This window comes from Delphinapterus leucas, chromosome 5 (assembly GCF_059928025.1).
Source record: "Delphinapterus leucas isolate spDelLeu-1000000601 "Yukka" chromosome 5, BTC_Dleu_Yukka2, whole genome shotgun sequence".
Classification (NCBI taxonomy): Eukaryota; Metazoa; Chordata; class Mammalia; order Artiodactyla; family Monodontidae; genus Delphinapterus; species Delphinapterus leucas.
Window position 1 is genome coordinate 134630002 of NC_143133.1, and position 18133 is coordinate 134648134.

Consider the following 18133-nt stretch of genomic DNA (forward strand, 5'->3'; position numbering starts at 1 on the left):
AGAAGATGCCAGGATTCTCCGCTCTTTGCTCTTTCTCATGTTTCCCACCTGGAATGTCCTCACCATCCCTCTTTTTCTATGAAATGTCTGCCCATCCTTTACCGTTGAGCTCAATTCCCCTCTTCTCTTTCAAAAATATTTCATCCAGTCATTTTAAAAATCAAGACTTTCTTGCATTGTTACCATTGGCTTAGAATTACGGCTGGTCTGATACTGGGGGAAGAGGAGGGGCGGAAACAGGAAAGCACAGCCCACGCTCACTCATGTGGGGCTAGTTCCCGAGGGCAAGGTCCTGCGCAAGACACCGTGCTGTAGCATCAAATAAAATAGTTCCCGACCCTTTCACATTGGCTTCCTTTACTAAGTAATATGCATTTAAGGTTCCTCCATGTCATTTCATGGCTTAGTAATTCACTTCTTTTTAGTACTAAATAATATTCCTTTGTCTGAAGGTACCACAGTTTATCCATTCACCTAAGGAAAGGACATCATGGTTGTGTGCAAGTTTTGACAATTTTTAATAAAGCTCCTATTAACATCTATGTGCAGGTTTTTGTGTGGAGGGACATAAATTAACTGTGCCATTTAAAATCTCAGATTTGTAGGATTTCAAAGATTATTATAGAATCCAAGATAATTCTTTTGCTTATTAACTTTACTAAGTTTGTAAATCATTGAGACCTTATAGAATAGTAATAATTATAAAGAAAAAAGCAATAGTTTGAACAGTCAGAAAAGCTTATTGTGTAAAAATGTATTCGTGGTCTATCATCAAAACACGAAAAGAATAAAAGCGACTATTTCCTTTGTAAGATACAGTGGAACATTTTGATAACAAGGCAGGTGACATTCTCCTAGGGGAGAAATCCATCTCTGTCAGGTTTTGACTGTCCTTACTTGTCTCAGAGAGCATCATTTGATAAAGGAAATAGTCAAACCTATTTAATAATGAGCTTTTTACACATAGTGTTCTCACTTGTGAAATTATTTAAAAATTATTTATCAATCTCTTCTCAACAAATTGATTAGAACAGAGTCAAGACACAGGATCTGTATACCACAGGATGTCATTGGTAGAACATCACACATTTCAGAGACCTGCAGTGTACGTATAGATACATTGATCTGTGTTGAGACTGTCTTATGTATTCATTCATTTTTTTAAGAACCAACTTTAAAAATCAAAAAATTCTTTGATGAATTGTCAGGCTTCAGTCACAGAGACTGTTTGAAGGCATTTTAACTAAACATACCTGCCTGTGTTTTCATCCTGCTGTTTTGAAAATTCTTCTCTAACTTACTTTTATGAATATTGTACTTTTATGTCCTGTCTTTAAAATTTATATTTAGAAGCAGGTATAGTTCTTTTAAAACATTTTTATTTATTTATTTATTTAATTTTTTGGCTGCCTTGGGTCTTTATTGCTGCGTGCGGACTTTTCTCTCTAGTTGTGGCAGGCAGGGGGCTACTCTTCGTTGTGGTGCGCAGGCTTCTCGTTGTGGTGGCTTCTCTTGTTGCGGAGCACGGGGTCTAGGCATGCGGGCTCAGTAGTTGTGGCTCGTGGGCCCTAGTGTGCGTGGGCTTCAGTAGTTGTGGCACATGGGTTCAGTAGTTGTGACTCGCGGGCTCTAGAGCGCAGGTTCAGTAGCTGTGGCGCGCGGGCTTATTTGGTCCACGACATGTGGGATCTTCCTGGACCAGGGCTCGAACCCATGTCCCCTGCATTGGCAGATGGATACTTAACTACTGCACCACCAGGGAAGACCCAGAAACAGGTATAGTTCTTTAATGATAGTGTCATGAAATTAGTCCTACATTTTCAAATATTATGATTCAGTAAATAAATTTGGAATCTTAGAGATATTTTAAAAATAACTTTTTAATTTTGAGATGATCTCAAACTTAAAGAGAAGTTGCAAATATATTATTAAGAATGTTTTTGCCCTCTGAACAATTTGAGAGTAAGTTCCTGACCATGCTCCATCCCCCTAAAAACTTTGGTGTGTATTTCCTATAAGAAAGGACATTCTCCTACTAGAAGGACATTCTCCACACTAGAACCATCAAAATTAGAAAATGAACATTGATCCCTTACTGCCATTTAAATCTCAGAACACATTCAAGTTTCACATATTGACCAAAAACTGTCCTTCATAGTGAGAGGATCTAGTTCACAGTCATTCCTTGAATTTTGTTGTCACAGTCCTTTAGTTTCCTTTGATCTGAAATCATTTCTCAGTCTTTCCTTATCTTCAATTATTTTTTAGAGTGTTCCTGAATTTTGGTTTATTTCCTCATATTTAGATTTAGGTTAGGCACCTTCGGCAAGAAATTCACAGAAGAGATGCTCATGTCAACCTGTCAGGTAGTGCAAGATCTGCTTTGTCCCATTCCTGGTGATGATCACTTCGGTCACTTCATCATAGTAATGTCTCCCACACTTCTCCATTGTAAAGTTAACCTTTGTGATTAATAAGCATTTTGTAGAGGGGGTCTTTGAAGCTATGTAAAAATCCCTTCTGCAGGTGAAGGTATTCCCCTGCTCTCTCCTGAATCAGGAGGAGAACAACCCTTATCACTAGAGAAGGAAGGTTGTCACTGAGATGAGTCTGCACAAGCAAACTACTAAAACAAGCCTCTCTTCCACTGGTTTTCCCATGGGTTTACCTGCTCACAACTTACCACCTACAGAAGCCCAATCGCCCCCTTCCCTCTCTTGTCACTTTCCCACAATTTATCATCTTTGTTAAAATAGCATATAAGCCCTCAACTCTAACCACTTCTTTGAGTTTTCACTTCTTTTCTATGGAGACTCCATGCATGTACAGTTAAATATAATAACATCAATAAAATTTGTAAACTTTTTTCCCTGTTAATCTATCTCTTGTCAGTTTAATTTGCAGGTCCTATGTACAGAACACAATACTTTCTTTCCCAACTCCCTTGCTACTCAGTGGCTAAGAGGCACAGCTCTGGCAATGAGACACGGGTGCAGCCTGCTGAGGAAGTCCTGAGGGGTTAGCTGTCCTGACACAAGAATGGATGGAGCAGTTGCCATGCCTTCCACCTTCTTCCTGCCTTTCACATGATGTAATGTGTGGAGCTGCAGCAGCGGTCTTGCAGCTATGAGGAAACAAGCAGGCTTGTGAGGCCAAGAAAACTCACAGGGATCTGGGAAATGCCAGCCCTGAAATCTTCGGGTTAAGCAGCATCCTCCTTATGTGAGAAAAACAAACACATCCTTGTTTAGGCCATGGTAGGTCAGATTTTCTCTATTTTGCAAAAAAAAAAAAAGAATGCTTTCCTAACATACATCAAGAACTTAAAAGTGTCTTTTCTATACACACACAGCCTCTTTCCAGATATGAAAAAAATCTCATGTTGGCAATTTATTTGCAAGGATGGTTGAATGAGTAATTGAAAGACTGGTGGGGGCCTGGTGGAGGGGGCAGTACAGGAGGCCACGCTCCCTGAGCCTCAGGCATGAATAACCTACACATACCTTCAGAGTTGGTGGGGTTAGTGTTCTCTGTTGGGCTGTGTAGATCAACTGGGGATAAAAACATCACAAAGCTATCAGATCTTTCCCTGGCAGCCAGTGTACTGAAAGCTCCAAGGGAGATGACTGGGGAATAAAAAGCCAGTTTAGGGTAAGGAGACAGTGTTGGGACTTCCCACAAACATTATTTTAACTTTCCTGGACTAGAGGAAGGAAGCTTGTCTTTACTCTTGAGGAAAGAAGCCCTCAATGACGAAAATAACTTGTATGCATTTTATGACTTGGCTCTACATTAATGTATATCCATAGTTCTGAGCTTTCTCTGACCTGGTAGTAAGCAGTTTAATTTCATTTATCGTTTATTGCAATTCACAGATATCAGTGCAACAAAGAGAGGTGCTTGAAAAATGAGTGTAGAATTCTGCAAGGATATTAATTTGCCATTGGAAAGACAACTCTGTGTCTTAGCACGAACAGATTCTTGCCTTCTTAGTTTGCATGATATACTCTTGCACTTTCATATTAAAATAGAAAAAAATATCCTATTTTGTTGTTAATATGCAAATCATGAGAGTAGAATTCATGGCCACTTGTTTTAATATAGAATATGTAATTGGTACAATATATAGTCTTTCTCAGATTCTTTTCCATTATAGCTTATTACAAGATTGAGTACAGTTCCCTGTGCTATCCAGTAGGACCTTGTTGTTTACCTGTTTTATATATAGTAGGGTATATATGTTGATCCCAAACTCCTAATTTATCCCTCCCCCACTTCTTTCCCCTAACCATGTTTGTTTTCTCTATTTCTGTTTTGTAAATAAGTTCATTTGTATCATTTTTTAAGATTCCACATATAAGTGATATCACATGGTATTTGTCTTTCTCTGTCTGACTTACTTCATTTAGTATGATAATCTCTAGCTCCAACCATGTTGCTGCAAATGGCATTATTTTTCTTTTTATGGCTGAGTAGTATTCCATTGTATATATGTACCACTTCTTCTTTAGCCGTTCCTCTGTTGATACACTTAGGTTGCTTCTGTATCTTGACCATTGTAAATAATGCAGCTATGAAGATTGGGGTGCATGTATCTTCTCAAATTAGTGTTTTCATTTTCTTCAGATAGATACCCAGGAGCAGAACTGCTGGGTCATAAGGTAGCTCTATTTTTAGTTTTTTGAGAAAACTTCATACTATTTTCCACGGTTGCTGTACCAATTTACATTCCCACCAACAGTGGAGGAGGGTTCTCTTTTCTCCAAATCCTCACCAATGCTTGTTATTTGTGTTCTTTTTGATGATGGCCATTCTGACAGGTGTGAGGTGATATCTCATTGCGGTTTTGATTTGCCTTTCCCTGATGATAAGTGATGTTGAGCATATCTTCATGTGCTTTTTGACCATCTGTATGACTTTTTTGGAAAAATGTCTATTTAGGTTTTCTGTCCATTTATTAATCAGGTTCTTTGTTATCTTGATATTGAATTGTATGAGCTGTTTATATATTTTGGATATTAACCCTTTACTGGTCATATCATTTGCGAATATTTTCTCCCAGTCAGTAGGTTGTCTTTTCATTTTGTTAATGGTTTCCTTTGCTGTGCAAAAGCTTTTAAGTTTAGTTAGGTCCCATTTGTCTACTTTTGCTTTTGTTACCTTTGCCTGAGGAGACAGTTCCAAAAAAAATTGCTACAATTTACGTCAAAGTGTATTCTGCCTATATTTTCTTCTAGGAGTTTTATGGTTTCCAGTCTAACATTTATGTCTTTAATCCGTTTTGAGTTTATTTTTGTGTATGGTGTGAAAGAGTATATATCTTTTGTGGCTACATAGCAACCAAGACAATTTGGTCCAGTTCTGTTATTTTTCTGTAGTTACTAAGAAAGGAATAAAGAATGGCTTTTCAAAATATAAACTTACAATATTGGAGCTGCTCTGTTAAGCCGTACATTCCTTACTCTATGTGTCCCTCAATCCTGATAAGCTACTCTTCACTGAGAATCTCTGTTTAGATGGTTCTATGTTGTTTGGCTCTAAATAAGGAAGATTCAGTGATTTCTGGATGTGAGGCCTAAACGGAGTAAGCAAACACGTTTTCATCTCTCCATTTATGTTAGTCTTGGGTGTGTGTGAATTTGCAAACACGCACACACCAGGCATCAAAGCAGGAAGGAAGAGAACAGCAGCAGGAGGACACTGAATGGCTTCATTTGAATCATTGTTTTTTGCTTATTTTAAAATTAAGTTTGTTTAGTCTTAAATGTGATAGCAAGCTCTTTTAGATGAGGAGTGAATAGATGAGACAGAAAAGTTTAAGAATATGGGATTTAGTGCAAATGTTGCTAAGCTTACCTCACAGGGAAAATACGTGGCTTAGGAGTAGATGCATTTCTGAATAAGTTTTTTTTTTTTTTTGCACTGGGTAGTTTTATTTTACAGAGGGGGTGAGGGTTAGGTGGTGTCAAGAAGAGTGACATGGAGCAAGTAATTTTTATTCTTATATTTTTCTTTTATTGGATGCAATCCTGGGCCACAGGTCGGCACATTCCTTTGCAGCTGGTCCTGTGAGGGCAGAACCTTTCATCTCGCCTTCACTGTTTACCATGACCCCCGCGTTATCTTCAAAATAAAGAAACACACCATCTTTTCTCCGCTATGACTTTCGTTGTCGAATTACCACTGCTGGATGTACCTTCTTTCTGAGCTCTGGTTTGCCTTTCTTGACGGTGGCCATCACCATGTCACCCATACCAGCAGCAGGAAGTCTATTCAGTCATCCCTTGGTCCCCGTCACAGAGATGATATACAGATTTTTGGCTCCTGTGTTGTCAGCACAGTTGATCACGGCTCAAACCGGAAGACCCAAGGAAATCCGGAATTTCGCACCAGAGGACCCACCACGTCCTCGCTTCGACATCTTGAGCGCCAGACTCTAAATAATTTTTTGAAGGCTTTCTGACTACAGTAATTCAAGTATTAAATATATCTGGGTATATTTTTGCAGTGGGAATTTGTAAGGCACTGGTACCGGGAAATTAATAATTTCAACAGAGAATGGGTAGCAACAGACTCAGAACTGAAGTAAAATACTTAGCAGAGCCCTCGTGATGCAGGGGGCAGTTGACGACGGTGACTGCATGGCAGGGATGAGGCACTGGCTCTGTCAGCATGGTATAAGTTAGTACTTAATGTTGGTATAAGTGCATCTTGCTTTTAGTGATACTTGAATTAAAATTTTTGCAGTTACAGTTTGTTTTCATTTGAATACTCTCATATAAAAATCACTCATAATTTAAGAAATTTATAAATTATTATTTTTTAAAAAGCACCGTAACTGAAAAGTTACTCCAATGCATAAGAAGTCAGGTAAATATTACAGTCAAAATTTGAAGCAATTTGGAAAACTTGCTTAATAATTTTAATCGCAACAGCAGAAATATTTTTGGATGAAGCACTTAAATCTCTTTCTTCTCCTGGAAATACTTTGAGATTAAGTGGATGGAAAAACAGATGAACAGTTACATGTACTGGTTGCCAAGTGAGACACAGTACTGAGTGAAAATCAGTGGCTTTCTTTTTTTCAGCTGGAGGACAAATTATTGTCATTCCCTTATAACTAAAACATATGTATCTGCATTTCGTGGGCCTGGGGGAACTGTAGTGCACAGAAAAGGGAAAGATGGTCCAGACTTTTTGCAGTGATCATAGCTTCTCTTTGACTTAATCGGGTGCCAGAGTAATTCAAGGGCCAAAGCCAAAGAGGAAGTACAGTAAAGCATTTTAATAATGTGGTTTTGAGGAAACTGACCTCATTAACCATATAGTGAGGTGATTATGCTGGGGCTGGTTATCATTTTTGGGGGGAGACATGATCTGACCTGGCTTGTGTCCAAATCTTGAATCCCTCTATCAGAACTAAAATCTTAAGGGTTTCAATAAACATATCTTGGAAGCTAAGTTCCTAGGGATTTATCACTAATGGAATAAAACTGAGCTTTTACTTTTTGACAGACCTTGACAGAAGCGCACAAGCACTTACGAATGTGTCTAGGGAACTCATTTTCTATGGAAAACACTAACTCAGTGAAATTATAACCCTCATTCTGTAACAACATTAAACGTTAAAATGGAAAATGTCAGCATGGTTAGTCTGGAATCAATGCAGTCACTGCTTAGAGACAGTTCTGCTAACTTAGGTTCAAATAAAGGAGGTGAGTGTTGTTTAATTGTTTGTAGTGTTTCTGAATAGCCATGGCTTTTGCAAACACTGAGATAAGAGTCTCATTGGATTCTATGACTTATTACCAGCATTTGAAATCCTTTTTATAGTCTATGGAAAATACACAGTATTCCTATTTTCTTGGGTAACTACCCACAGCATAAAAGGTACAGAGGCAGTTTGCTAAAATACTTTGTTAGGAAGCAAAATTTACAAAAACAAAATATGAAAAACCATGTACAAAGGCGAACTTTCCCTATATTTAACCCACTTATTTTATAGTTTCTATTTTAAATGCTAACTATCAATAGGTATTTCAGATATCCAACGACAAAAGAAGTAAAAATACCAGTAGTAATAGGGGGTTATTAAATAAACATATAATGTAATTATAGAACTCTGCATTCTTGAATAGATATTCAGTTCAACAACTTGGAAAGTGATGTAGATATACACCTACTAATATAATAAGATATTCAGTACATATCACTGAGTTACAGAAAGTATGTTGAACAACAGCCTGTATAGTCTGGTTTTATTTGTATAAGATATATATTTATATCATTTATAAAATTCTGATATACTAACAAGAAACTATTGCCAGTGGTTGTCTTTGGGAAGTGAGACAATAATGGTAAGAGAAAGGGGTGATTTTACTCTTCAGTTTATATCCTTGGGAAAATTTGGACTTTTTTTTTTTTAAGTGACTATGCTTTAATAAAAATAATCTGGAAGAGGGATAAATTGGGAATTTGGGATTAACAGATACACAGTACTACATATAAAATAGATAAACATCAAGGACCTACTGTATAGCACAGGGAACTATATTCAATATCTTGTAATAACCTATAATGGCAAAGAATCTGAAAAATAATATATATGTATATGTGTGTGTGTATAACTGAATCACCTTTCTGTACTCCTGGAACATTGTAAGTCAACTATACTTCAATAAAAAAAAATAATCTGAAGCTATTTACAGATGATTCAAATGCATGAAAATCTGGTTTTGGGGCAATAGATGAAAATACACTGATTGTAATTAGCTGGTTTTCTTTAGACCTTTTGAAACGAGGTAGGACCAAGCCAGTGGCTCTCAGTCAGGAATGATTTTGCAGCCAAAGGGACATTTGGCAAAGTCTGGAGATATCTTTTATTATCACCACTTGGGGGTGCGCTACTGGCATCTAATAGGTGGAGTCCAGGGATGCTGCTAAGTATCCCACAATGCACAGGACAGCTCACCCCACAAAAGTTTTATCGTCCTAAAATGTCAGTAGTGCCCAGGTTGAGAAACTCAGAATTAGGCATTGGTGAAGCACCAGTGGGAAAGCATCCCGTGTCAGCAGACTGTGAACACGTGCGCTCGTTTGCAGGGCAGGCAGTTCATTACGTCTGTGGCTTGTTTATCTTCTAGTGGAGATTTCCTAATTGATTTCATGAGATCTTAGAAGTAGATGGACATTACCAAGCAGGGGGACCAGTGCAGCTGTTGTATCTCTTGAAAGGCTGTGATTGCTGTTGTTTTGGCAGGTAACATGGGGAAAAGGCTGCCGTTTGTCCTGTGCTCTGATGCCAGGGACGATTTTCAAGTTAGTTATAAGGAATCGTTTCTTAGCTACAAGGATCATTAAACAATGGATTGGGTCACTAAGAGAATCTCTGGAGGTTTTGAAAAATTGGATAGAAAATTTAAGGATATTCTGCCAAAATTAAGGGGATCAGCCACAAAATATTTTCAGGCTGCTTGAACTAGTTCCATCAATCTATGAATAACATAAACAGATGTTTAAAAGAAGTTACCATTTAAAGGAACATTTTAGACTTCAAATTTGAGATTTTGCCATGTGTGCACTCTGATTGATATACACAGAAAACCTTGAAAAATTCAATTGTCTATACCTCAACAAAGCTGAAAAAAAACCAAAACCAAAACAAAGCAAAAAGAAAAACACACCAATGTCCTGACAAAATCCAGGTACTCAATATCCCTTCGTGATCTTGTCTTAGTCCAGTTTCTCCCGTCTGACTGCAGAGCTTAACACAGCATTGACCCATGAACAGGTCTGTTTGTGGTCCCCAACTGTGCTGTGCACACTGCTGCCTCCTTCCAATGAGATGGGAGAGGGGCCTTGATGCCACTCGGCAGTGTTCTCTCTCCCATGCACTCTTCCATCTCCTAGACGATTATTTCCTTCCTTCTCTCCTTGAGCCTCCAGCACCTCCTGAGGCCACCCGAGGAGCCTCACAAATCCCCGCATGGACCCCCCCGCCCCATGAGGTCCACCTCTTCCATGCAACCCTTCACGTTGTCTAAATCCAGTCCCGCCCCTGAGCTCAGCCTCCATCCCTCTCTCCTGCTCAGGACGGACCCAGCGGTTCTCCCTTCTCTCTCAGCATCGTCCATCTTCACCTCTTTCCTGAAACATGCTCTTGTGTCTCCCTTCTTAAAAACAAGCCAGAAGAAAACACACTTCTTCCCCCATGCCAAGTACATCCTCATTTCTTATCTCCCATTTTTAGAAAAACTTGTCAGAAATTCTATACTGGTATCTCTGATTCAAGTTTTGGGTGTAGCTTTACTTCTAAAAGATTTGGAGATCTATTGAACACAAGAGTAACCTTCTTTTATGAATTTGGGTTATTGTGTTTGTAACAGGGAAGAACAAACCTGACTCCATATTGGAGCTGCTTCTTTTACTTTAACCTTTATGTTCTATTGCTTTTGCTACAAGTTAATCACTAAAGGGATGTTGCCTACGGCTTAAAGCGTCCACAGTGGCCCATCTCTGGGAACCCTGCCTCCCATGCCTGAGTGTTAAGCTAAAATACTTGTGTTTAGCTCCCAGGAAACGTCCTGACCAGGCGCACCTCTGAATGGCTGCAGGAAGGAAGACATTAACACATCTCCTCTCCAGAGTCTGGTTGGACCAGGAAAGACTTACAACAACTTGTCACCATTTTCCCTTTACCTCCTCACCTCTCCCTCTTTGCTCTATAAGATAAACTAGCATCCAAACCCTGGGCAAGATGTTTCTTTGGGACATGAGTCCACCATCTTCTCTGTCTGCTGGCTTTCTGAATAAAGTCGCTGTTCCTTGTCCCAACACCCTGTCTCTCCATTTATTGGCCTGTCATGCAGCCAGCAGTATGAACTTAGACTTGGTAACACATTGATGCCTTAGGGGCTTTGAAGGCACTCATGTCCTATAACTTTGACCACAGACTCCTGTGCTTTTGGAGTCCTGTCAAATTTTTATGGTTTTTCCTCCACAATTCTTTATCAGCTGTCACTTCAACTATCATTAATCTGTCTGCTCTATAGAGTCAGTGCTCTGATTACCATTTCTAATTTATTACTTAAATCTGCTATGGCAAAAATGCAGATACTCAGACGTTCTGTGTAGACCTCTTTGTAAAATGAGCAGATAAGCTATGAACGAGGGCCTGATAAAGGACAAGATTTCCTTCTTTCTCTTTTTTTGATGCCTGGGTTTTCAAGAATCAAAGTTTTGGAGATTCTAGGATGAGTGGTCTTTAGTTGGGTGAGATGTTATTGTAAACGTTGCTTAGGGTTTAGTATTCTGCCATAGTAAACATCCAGTGAGCATATATTGAATGAGTGCACATGCTTCCCAACACACAGAATAGCTGGAAGTTCTAAATTTTGTATTTATACATTTCCAGCATAGGCCTCAAACTATGACACAACTCTTTTCACAACTGTCCAACCATCCCATTTGATTCCTTCTCAGTTCATAGATGACACTAGTAGTGCAGCCAAGAAATAAAGACCATGAATCAAGGGCTGTTGTACATCTTCTTAACAGGCTTTCCATCCAGCAGTGCCTTTCCACTCCCCCTCTCCCAGCTGTGATTCCAGTCTGGATTAGCTCATGTCTGGCTGGTACACTTTTAATGGCTTCCTTTGGATTACACTTTAGCCTTAGAGCCAAAGCCTCCACAACTGGCCACAATCTACTTTCCTAAACCTAAGAGTCCAGTACATTGGCCTTTGCACTCTGATCAGTCGTTTTTTCTTTCTCATGTTTTAAGCATTCACTATATTTGAGGCGCTAGCACGGAGCACTTTACATACCTTATTTTATTTCATCCTCGTAACAGTGCCATTGAGTAGTTATTAATATTATCATGATCTTACAGCTTAGAAGGTAAGGCATAGAGGAGTAACTTGCTTGGGGAATCACAGAACTAGGAAGTGGCAGAACTGGGATTCAGACTCAGGTCTGTCCGACTTCAGAACATGTGTTTTTACCCACTGCCCTCTACTGGTCCCCCCACCCGCTCCACTGACCTGCTTATAAGACCCCTGAAAAACCATTCATATTTGTGCTTCCCTTTCTTGGCTTGTGACAGTTTTGCCGCATATCTTATTATCAGCTAAGTCTTACCCTTCAAGACCAAGGTCAATTACACCTTCAAACTGACTCCCTCTCTGACTGTTTCTATTCTGGGTGCGGTGTCCCCCTTTTAAATCTTTCAGTGCAGGGATGAGATGCTGGCTGCTTCATAAAGGTATTTTATGTTGTGTTGCCCTGGGTGTCCCAAGATGTTTCCCAACAAGGCCAAAGACAAGAATGATGCATCTAAATAGACATGGTCCCATTGCTACTTGACAGACGTATTGGAGATGGAAGCTCTACAAATTCAGACTCAGGGTTCAGAGGAGCAATGATTTACAAGGAAGACAATAGTCTGTCACCCCACTTCTCCCTCCTTCATATTTAGAGAGTAAATTAAAAAAGTAAAAAGGGAAAAATACGGTTTTCTTATTATTTTTCCTTTTTGGAGAAGTTTCCAGAAACAAACAACTGGATTGATGAAGCCTCATGGAGAATTTTATATTTAAATGTCCAAGTTATGGGCAAGAGGGTCCAAACAGAGCAGAGTGGAACATAGGCACCATGTATTCTGAGCGGCAGATCTGACAATGCTGATAGTAGAGTTATGTTCTGTTCTTGGGTGTGCCTCTCAACTGATGGGTGAATTTGGGCAAGGGTCTTCACCTTGCTGGGTTTCAGCTCTCTTCACCCGTCAAAGGTGGAGACAGTACCAGTGGTTGTAATATTATTTGACTCTAGGAGGAAGATGAAGTGATAATAAAACTGTGTGAAAGTTCATTTTTCAAGGGGATGTAGAAGGGAGAGAAGATAAATGAAGAAAAATTGAGAAGGCACCTAGAATAAAATTGAGCAGGAGAGAATGAGTAAATCTACATAGCGTTGGAGGAGCCAGAGAATCTGTATGTTGCCCACCTGTTGTCCATCTCCCCTTTGCCTCTCAATGCCTTCAGTCCTGGCTGAGGAGATGTCTGGCTTCAACAATAAGGTTACCCTTGTTTCCCATTTTTCCTGCTGCCTTGGCAATTAAGCACGGCTCTGGGACCAAATCCTGACCAATGAGATCTAAGAAGCAGAAGTCTTCTAAAGGAATTTCTGGGAAAGCTAACAGGGAAAGATGGAGCTACATGCCACTCTTCCCTTTCATCCTGCTTTGAACATGGACTTGATGTCTGGAGCAGCAGTGGCCATCTTTCCATGAATTAGGAGATAAGCCTGGAACATAATAACCAGCACAAAGGATGGTGGACTGGGAAATACAGGAAAAGATGAGGACCCTAATGGCATGGCTGGACAGCTGATCTGTTGTCAGCAAACACTTTCTGCTGGACTGTTTATGTGAGAAAAATAAATTCTTATTTGTTTAACCCACTGATGATTGGTTTTTCTCTTTGTTGCATGTAGAGTGCATTTCTCACTGATAGAGAGGGGATGGATGAAAACAGCAATGCAGGCTCCCTACCTGGAGGGGAACATCAGAGCTCCGAGGGTGAAGGAACCCTGGAAATGATTGCCAACCAGGGAAGGGGAAGTGCGGGTTAGGGTTAAGGCTACAGAGATGACCTTGAAAGTTACGATAGATAAATGCAAGTCTCTGAAGATTGTCTGAGGACAACTAGAAGAATAAGGGACAGGTTAAAACAGGAAGTGCCGTGAGTCACAATTTTAAAGAAAAACAAATGAAAATGTGAGGAGATGCTTTACCAAGAGATCAGACCCCAAACATAGCAGGTAGCTTTCCTCTGGTGTATTTCTATGACGACTTTTGTAACAGTCTTGTGTTTACATCAGACAAATCCAAATTGAGGAATATTCTATAAGACAACTGGCCCATGTTCTTCAAAACGCACGTCATTGTCTCCAGATTAAAGGAAGCTACAGAGCTGAGGATGTGATCCTGGCTGGAGCCTGGATTAGGAAAAAAATATTTTTTTCCATAAAGGACATAATTAGGAAAATTGATGAAATATGAATATGGATGTTATATTAGATATTCCTATTTTATTAATGTTAAATGTCTTGAATTTAGTCATCGTATGGGGGCTAAGAGAATGTAGTTTTTAGGAGATCCAGGCTGAAATGCTTATGTGGGAAGAGTCATGATATCTGCAATTTACTCTCAAATCATTCAGCAAGAAAACATATGCATGTGTGTGAGTTTGGTGAGAGAGAAAAAGTAAATGTGGGAAAATATTAATGGGTGAATCCAGAGGAAAGGTATATCGGTATTCATTATACTACTTTTGTAGGTTTGAAATTTTTCAAAGTACAATAAAAAAGCTTGGTAACATATTTTAATCTTTTAAACTTATTGTAGCTGAAATGGTTTGTAAAGTTTCCAGGTTTTAGATTTTATTTTTTGGCTGAGACACGTGGCTTTCAGGATCTTAGTTCCCCAACCAGGGACTGAACCTGGGCCATGGCAGTGAAAGCGCTGAGTCCTAACCACTGGACTTCCAGAGAATTCCCTAGAATTTTTATTATTTGAAGAATATTTATTTAGCTCACTCCCATCTGCCTGGTACTTGGACACATACCCACACGGTTTTTAAGTAAATATGAAATTACCTGGACACCGTGTGTGTGTGTGTGTGTGATGCATGTGTGCTTTAAGCTTTCTCAGAATTATGGGTGTGAGACACAAAGAATTTTAAATGCCAGAAATATTATTTATAAGATATGTCATTCCATATCATCTGTGTGTTTATGACTTGGAGTCTAATTTTGGAGTGTTATTTTTTTCCATCTTTGAAAATATTTTTCCAAGTGATATTTTTTTCCATCTTTAACCCAAAGGACAATTTCAAAGGCATTTACAGGCTATGAGGGTTGGACAAAGTTTTATTGGACGTGACACAAATGTCTCACGATGCATAGTGGGGATATTACCTTTTGGGGAGGATGTACAATAAGCAGGCTTCTAAATGCCATTATGGGGCAGCTCAGAGCAGGGACTGTTAGCCAACCGCACATCTGCAGGCTACAGATTAAGTGGCCACTGCTTCCTTTTGAGAATTCCCACGTGGCTGTTATTTTGTGAATGACATATACCATGGGCTTAATTTGAATGCTTTTCCCTACAGCTACGTATTATTCAGCAAAGTCAAACAGGCTCATTTAAATCTGAAAGTAGTGTTCTGCTGATTCTGCCTTTTCTTGGAGTTACCACAACTGCAGACCATAGCAGTTCCCAACGCTTGGTGCCTACACCTGCACCCCCATGTCCAGCACAGGCTGAGTGTGCCTGCTGCTGGGCAGGGAGGGTGTCTTGGGAGTTCCCAGTGTGCCCTTGTGGACTCTCAGTAGGTCCTGTCACTTCTCAGTTCCCTCTTCCAGAACATGGGGATTAGTAAAACTCCCTCCCAGGGTTTTTGGTGTGATTAGACAAAACCAATGGAGGTGAAAGAGCCCCTTGCTGCCTTTCGCAGAAGTCATATGTATTAAATGTGAATTCCCCTTCTTTTTAGGTCCACTGGTCTTCTTTATTTTATATTGGAGTAGAGTTGATTTACAATGTTGTGTTAGTTTCAGGTGTACAGCAAAGTGATGCAGTTACACATATACATGTATCTATTCTTTTCCAGATTCTTTTCCCATTTAGGTTGTTACAGAATATTCACCAGAGTTCCCTGTGCTATACAGAAGGTCTCTGTTGGTTATCCATTTATCCACTGGTCTTGATTTCCAGGTAATTTCTATTGTAACTGACAACTGTGTTAAATTATATTTAACAAAATCTATACTGTACAACCTATGAAATTGTAAGCAGCATGGGCCAAATATTGGCAGAGATGCTGAGAGTCACATGTGGTCCACTTGAATGCTAACACTGTCTCTGAGATCAAGTAAAGGCTGCTTATGCTTTTCTTTTCTTATAAAAGTCTATCAGGAACTAGTAAATACTCCACTTAATCTTTTGTAGAGCTCTCCCATTCTCAAATCATTCATGATTGAGTTCTAATGAACATAGCCACCTAAGGGTACTTTGTGTTGCCAACTGCCCGACATTTTATTTCTGTTTATGCTGCCATCTGAAATTAAGAGTGAAGCCTGTGGAGGTGGGGTTGGGGGAAGGGGCGTCCCTCGGTGTGGGAGCTTTTCTCACCCTGCCCTGGACGGTGCCCCTGGAGCATCCAGGTCATCCCTCAGGGGGCTGAGGCCAAGCGGTGGCGTCATTTCCTGTTCCCAGTGAGCCCCTCGGAACCCAGTGTGGTGCTGTGTGGCTGACAGGGTCTTGGTGCTCCGGCAGGGTGTCAGGCCTGCGACTCTGAGGTGAGAGCCAAGTTCAGGACATTGGTCCACCAGAGACCTCCTGGCACCATGTAATATCAATCGGTGAGAGTTCTCCCAGAGATCTCTCTCCATGCTAAGACCCCGCTCCACTCAACGACCAGCAAGCTCCAGTGCTGGACACCCCATGCTAAACAACTAGCAAGACAGGAACATAACACCATCCATTAGCAGAGAGGCTACCTAAAATCATAATAAGTTCACAGACACCTCAAAACACACCACTGGACATGGTCCTGCCGACCAGAAAGACAAGATTCAGCCTCATCCACCAGAACACAGGCACCAGTCCCCTCCACCAGGAAGCTTACACAAGCCACTGAACCAACCTTACCCACTGGGGGCAGACACCAAAAGCAATGGGAACTACGACCTGCAGCCTGCAAAAAGAAGACCCCAAGCACAGTAAGTTAAGAAAAATGAGAAGACAGAGAAATACACAGCAGATGAAGGAGCAATGTAAAGACCCACCAGACCAAACAAATGAAGAGGAAATAGGCAGTCTACCGGAAAAAGAATTCAGACTAACGATAGTAAAGATGATCCAAAATCTTGGAAACAGAATGGAGAAAATACAAGACACATTTAACAAGGACGTAGAAGAACTAAAGAGCAAACAATGATGAACAACAAAATAAATGAAATTAAAAATTCTCTAGAAGGAATCAATAGCAGAATAACTGAGGCAGAAGAATGGATAAGTGACCTGGAAGATAAAATAGTGGAAATAACTACCACAGAGCAGAATAAAGAAAAAAAGAATGAAGAGAATTGAGAACAGTCTCAGAGACCTCTGGGACAACATTAAACGCACCAACATTCAAATTATAGGGTTCCAAGAAAAAGAAAAAAAGAAAGGGACTGAGAAAATATTTGATGACATTATAGTTGAAGACTTCCCTAATATGGGAAAGGAAATAGTTAATCAAGTTCAGGAAGTGCAGAGAGTCCCATACAGGATAAGTCCAAGGAGAAACACACTGAGACATATATTAATCAAACTATCAAAAATTAAATACAAAGAAAACACATTAAAAGCAGCAAGGGAAAAAAACACATAACATACAGCAGAATCTCCAAAAGGTTAACAGCTGATCTTTCAGCAGAAACTCTGCAAGCCAGAAGGGAGGGGGAGGACATATTTAAAGTGACAAAAGGGAAAAGCCTACAACTAAGATTACTCTATGCAGCCAGGATCTCATTCAGATTTGATGGAGAAATTAAAACATTTACAGACAAGCAAAAGCTATGAGACTTCAGCACCACCAAATCAGCTTTACAACAAATGCTAAAGGAACTTCTCTAGGCAGGAAACAAAAGGGAAGGAAAAGACCTACAATAACAAACCCCCCAAATTAAGAAAATGGTAATAGGAATGTACATATTGATAATTACCTTAAATATAAATGGATTAAATGCTCCAACCAAAAGACACAGACTGGCAAAATGGATACAAACACAAGACCCATATATATACTGTCTACAAGAGACCCACTTCAGACCTAGGGACACATACAGACCGAAAGTGAGGGGATGGAAAAAGATATTCCATGCAAATGGAAATCAAAAGAAAGCTGGAGTAGCAATTCTCGTATCAGACAAATTAGACTTTAAAATAAAGAATATTACAAGAGACAAAGAAGGACACTACATAATGATCAAGGGATCAATCCAAGAAGAAGATATAACAATTATAAATATTTAGGCCCCCAACATAGGAGCACCTCAGTACATACGGCACAGGCTAACAGCCATA

The 18133-nt window shown here is 39.8% G+C and overlaps 1 protein-coding gene and 1 pseudogene across 1 annotated transcript in view; both read right to left on the reverse strand.

The window, feature by feature from the left end:
* The window catches only part of RXFP1 (relaxin family peptide receptor 1), a 96433-nt gene that overhangs the window by 64539 nt on the left and 13761 nt on the right, over positions 1-18133 (reverse strand). The window lies entirely within an intron of this gene.
* On the reverse strand, positions 5517-6621 carry LOC111179129 (large ribosomal subunit protein uL14 pseudogene; annotated as a pseudogene).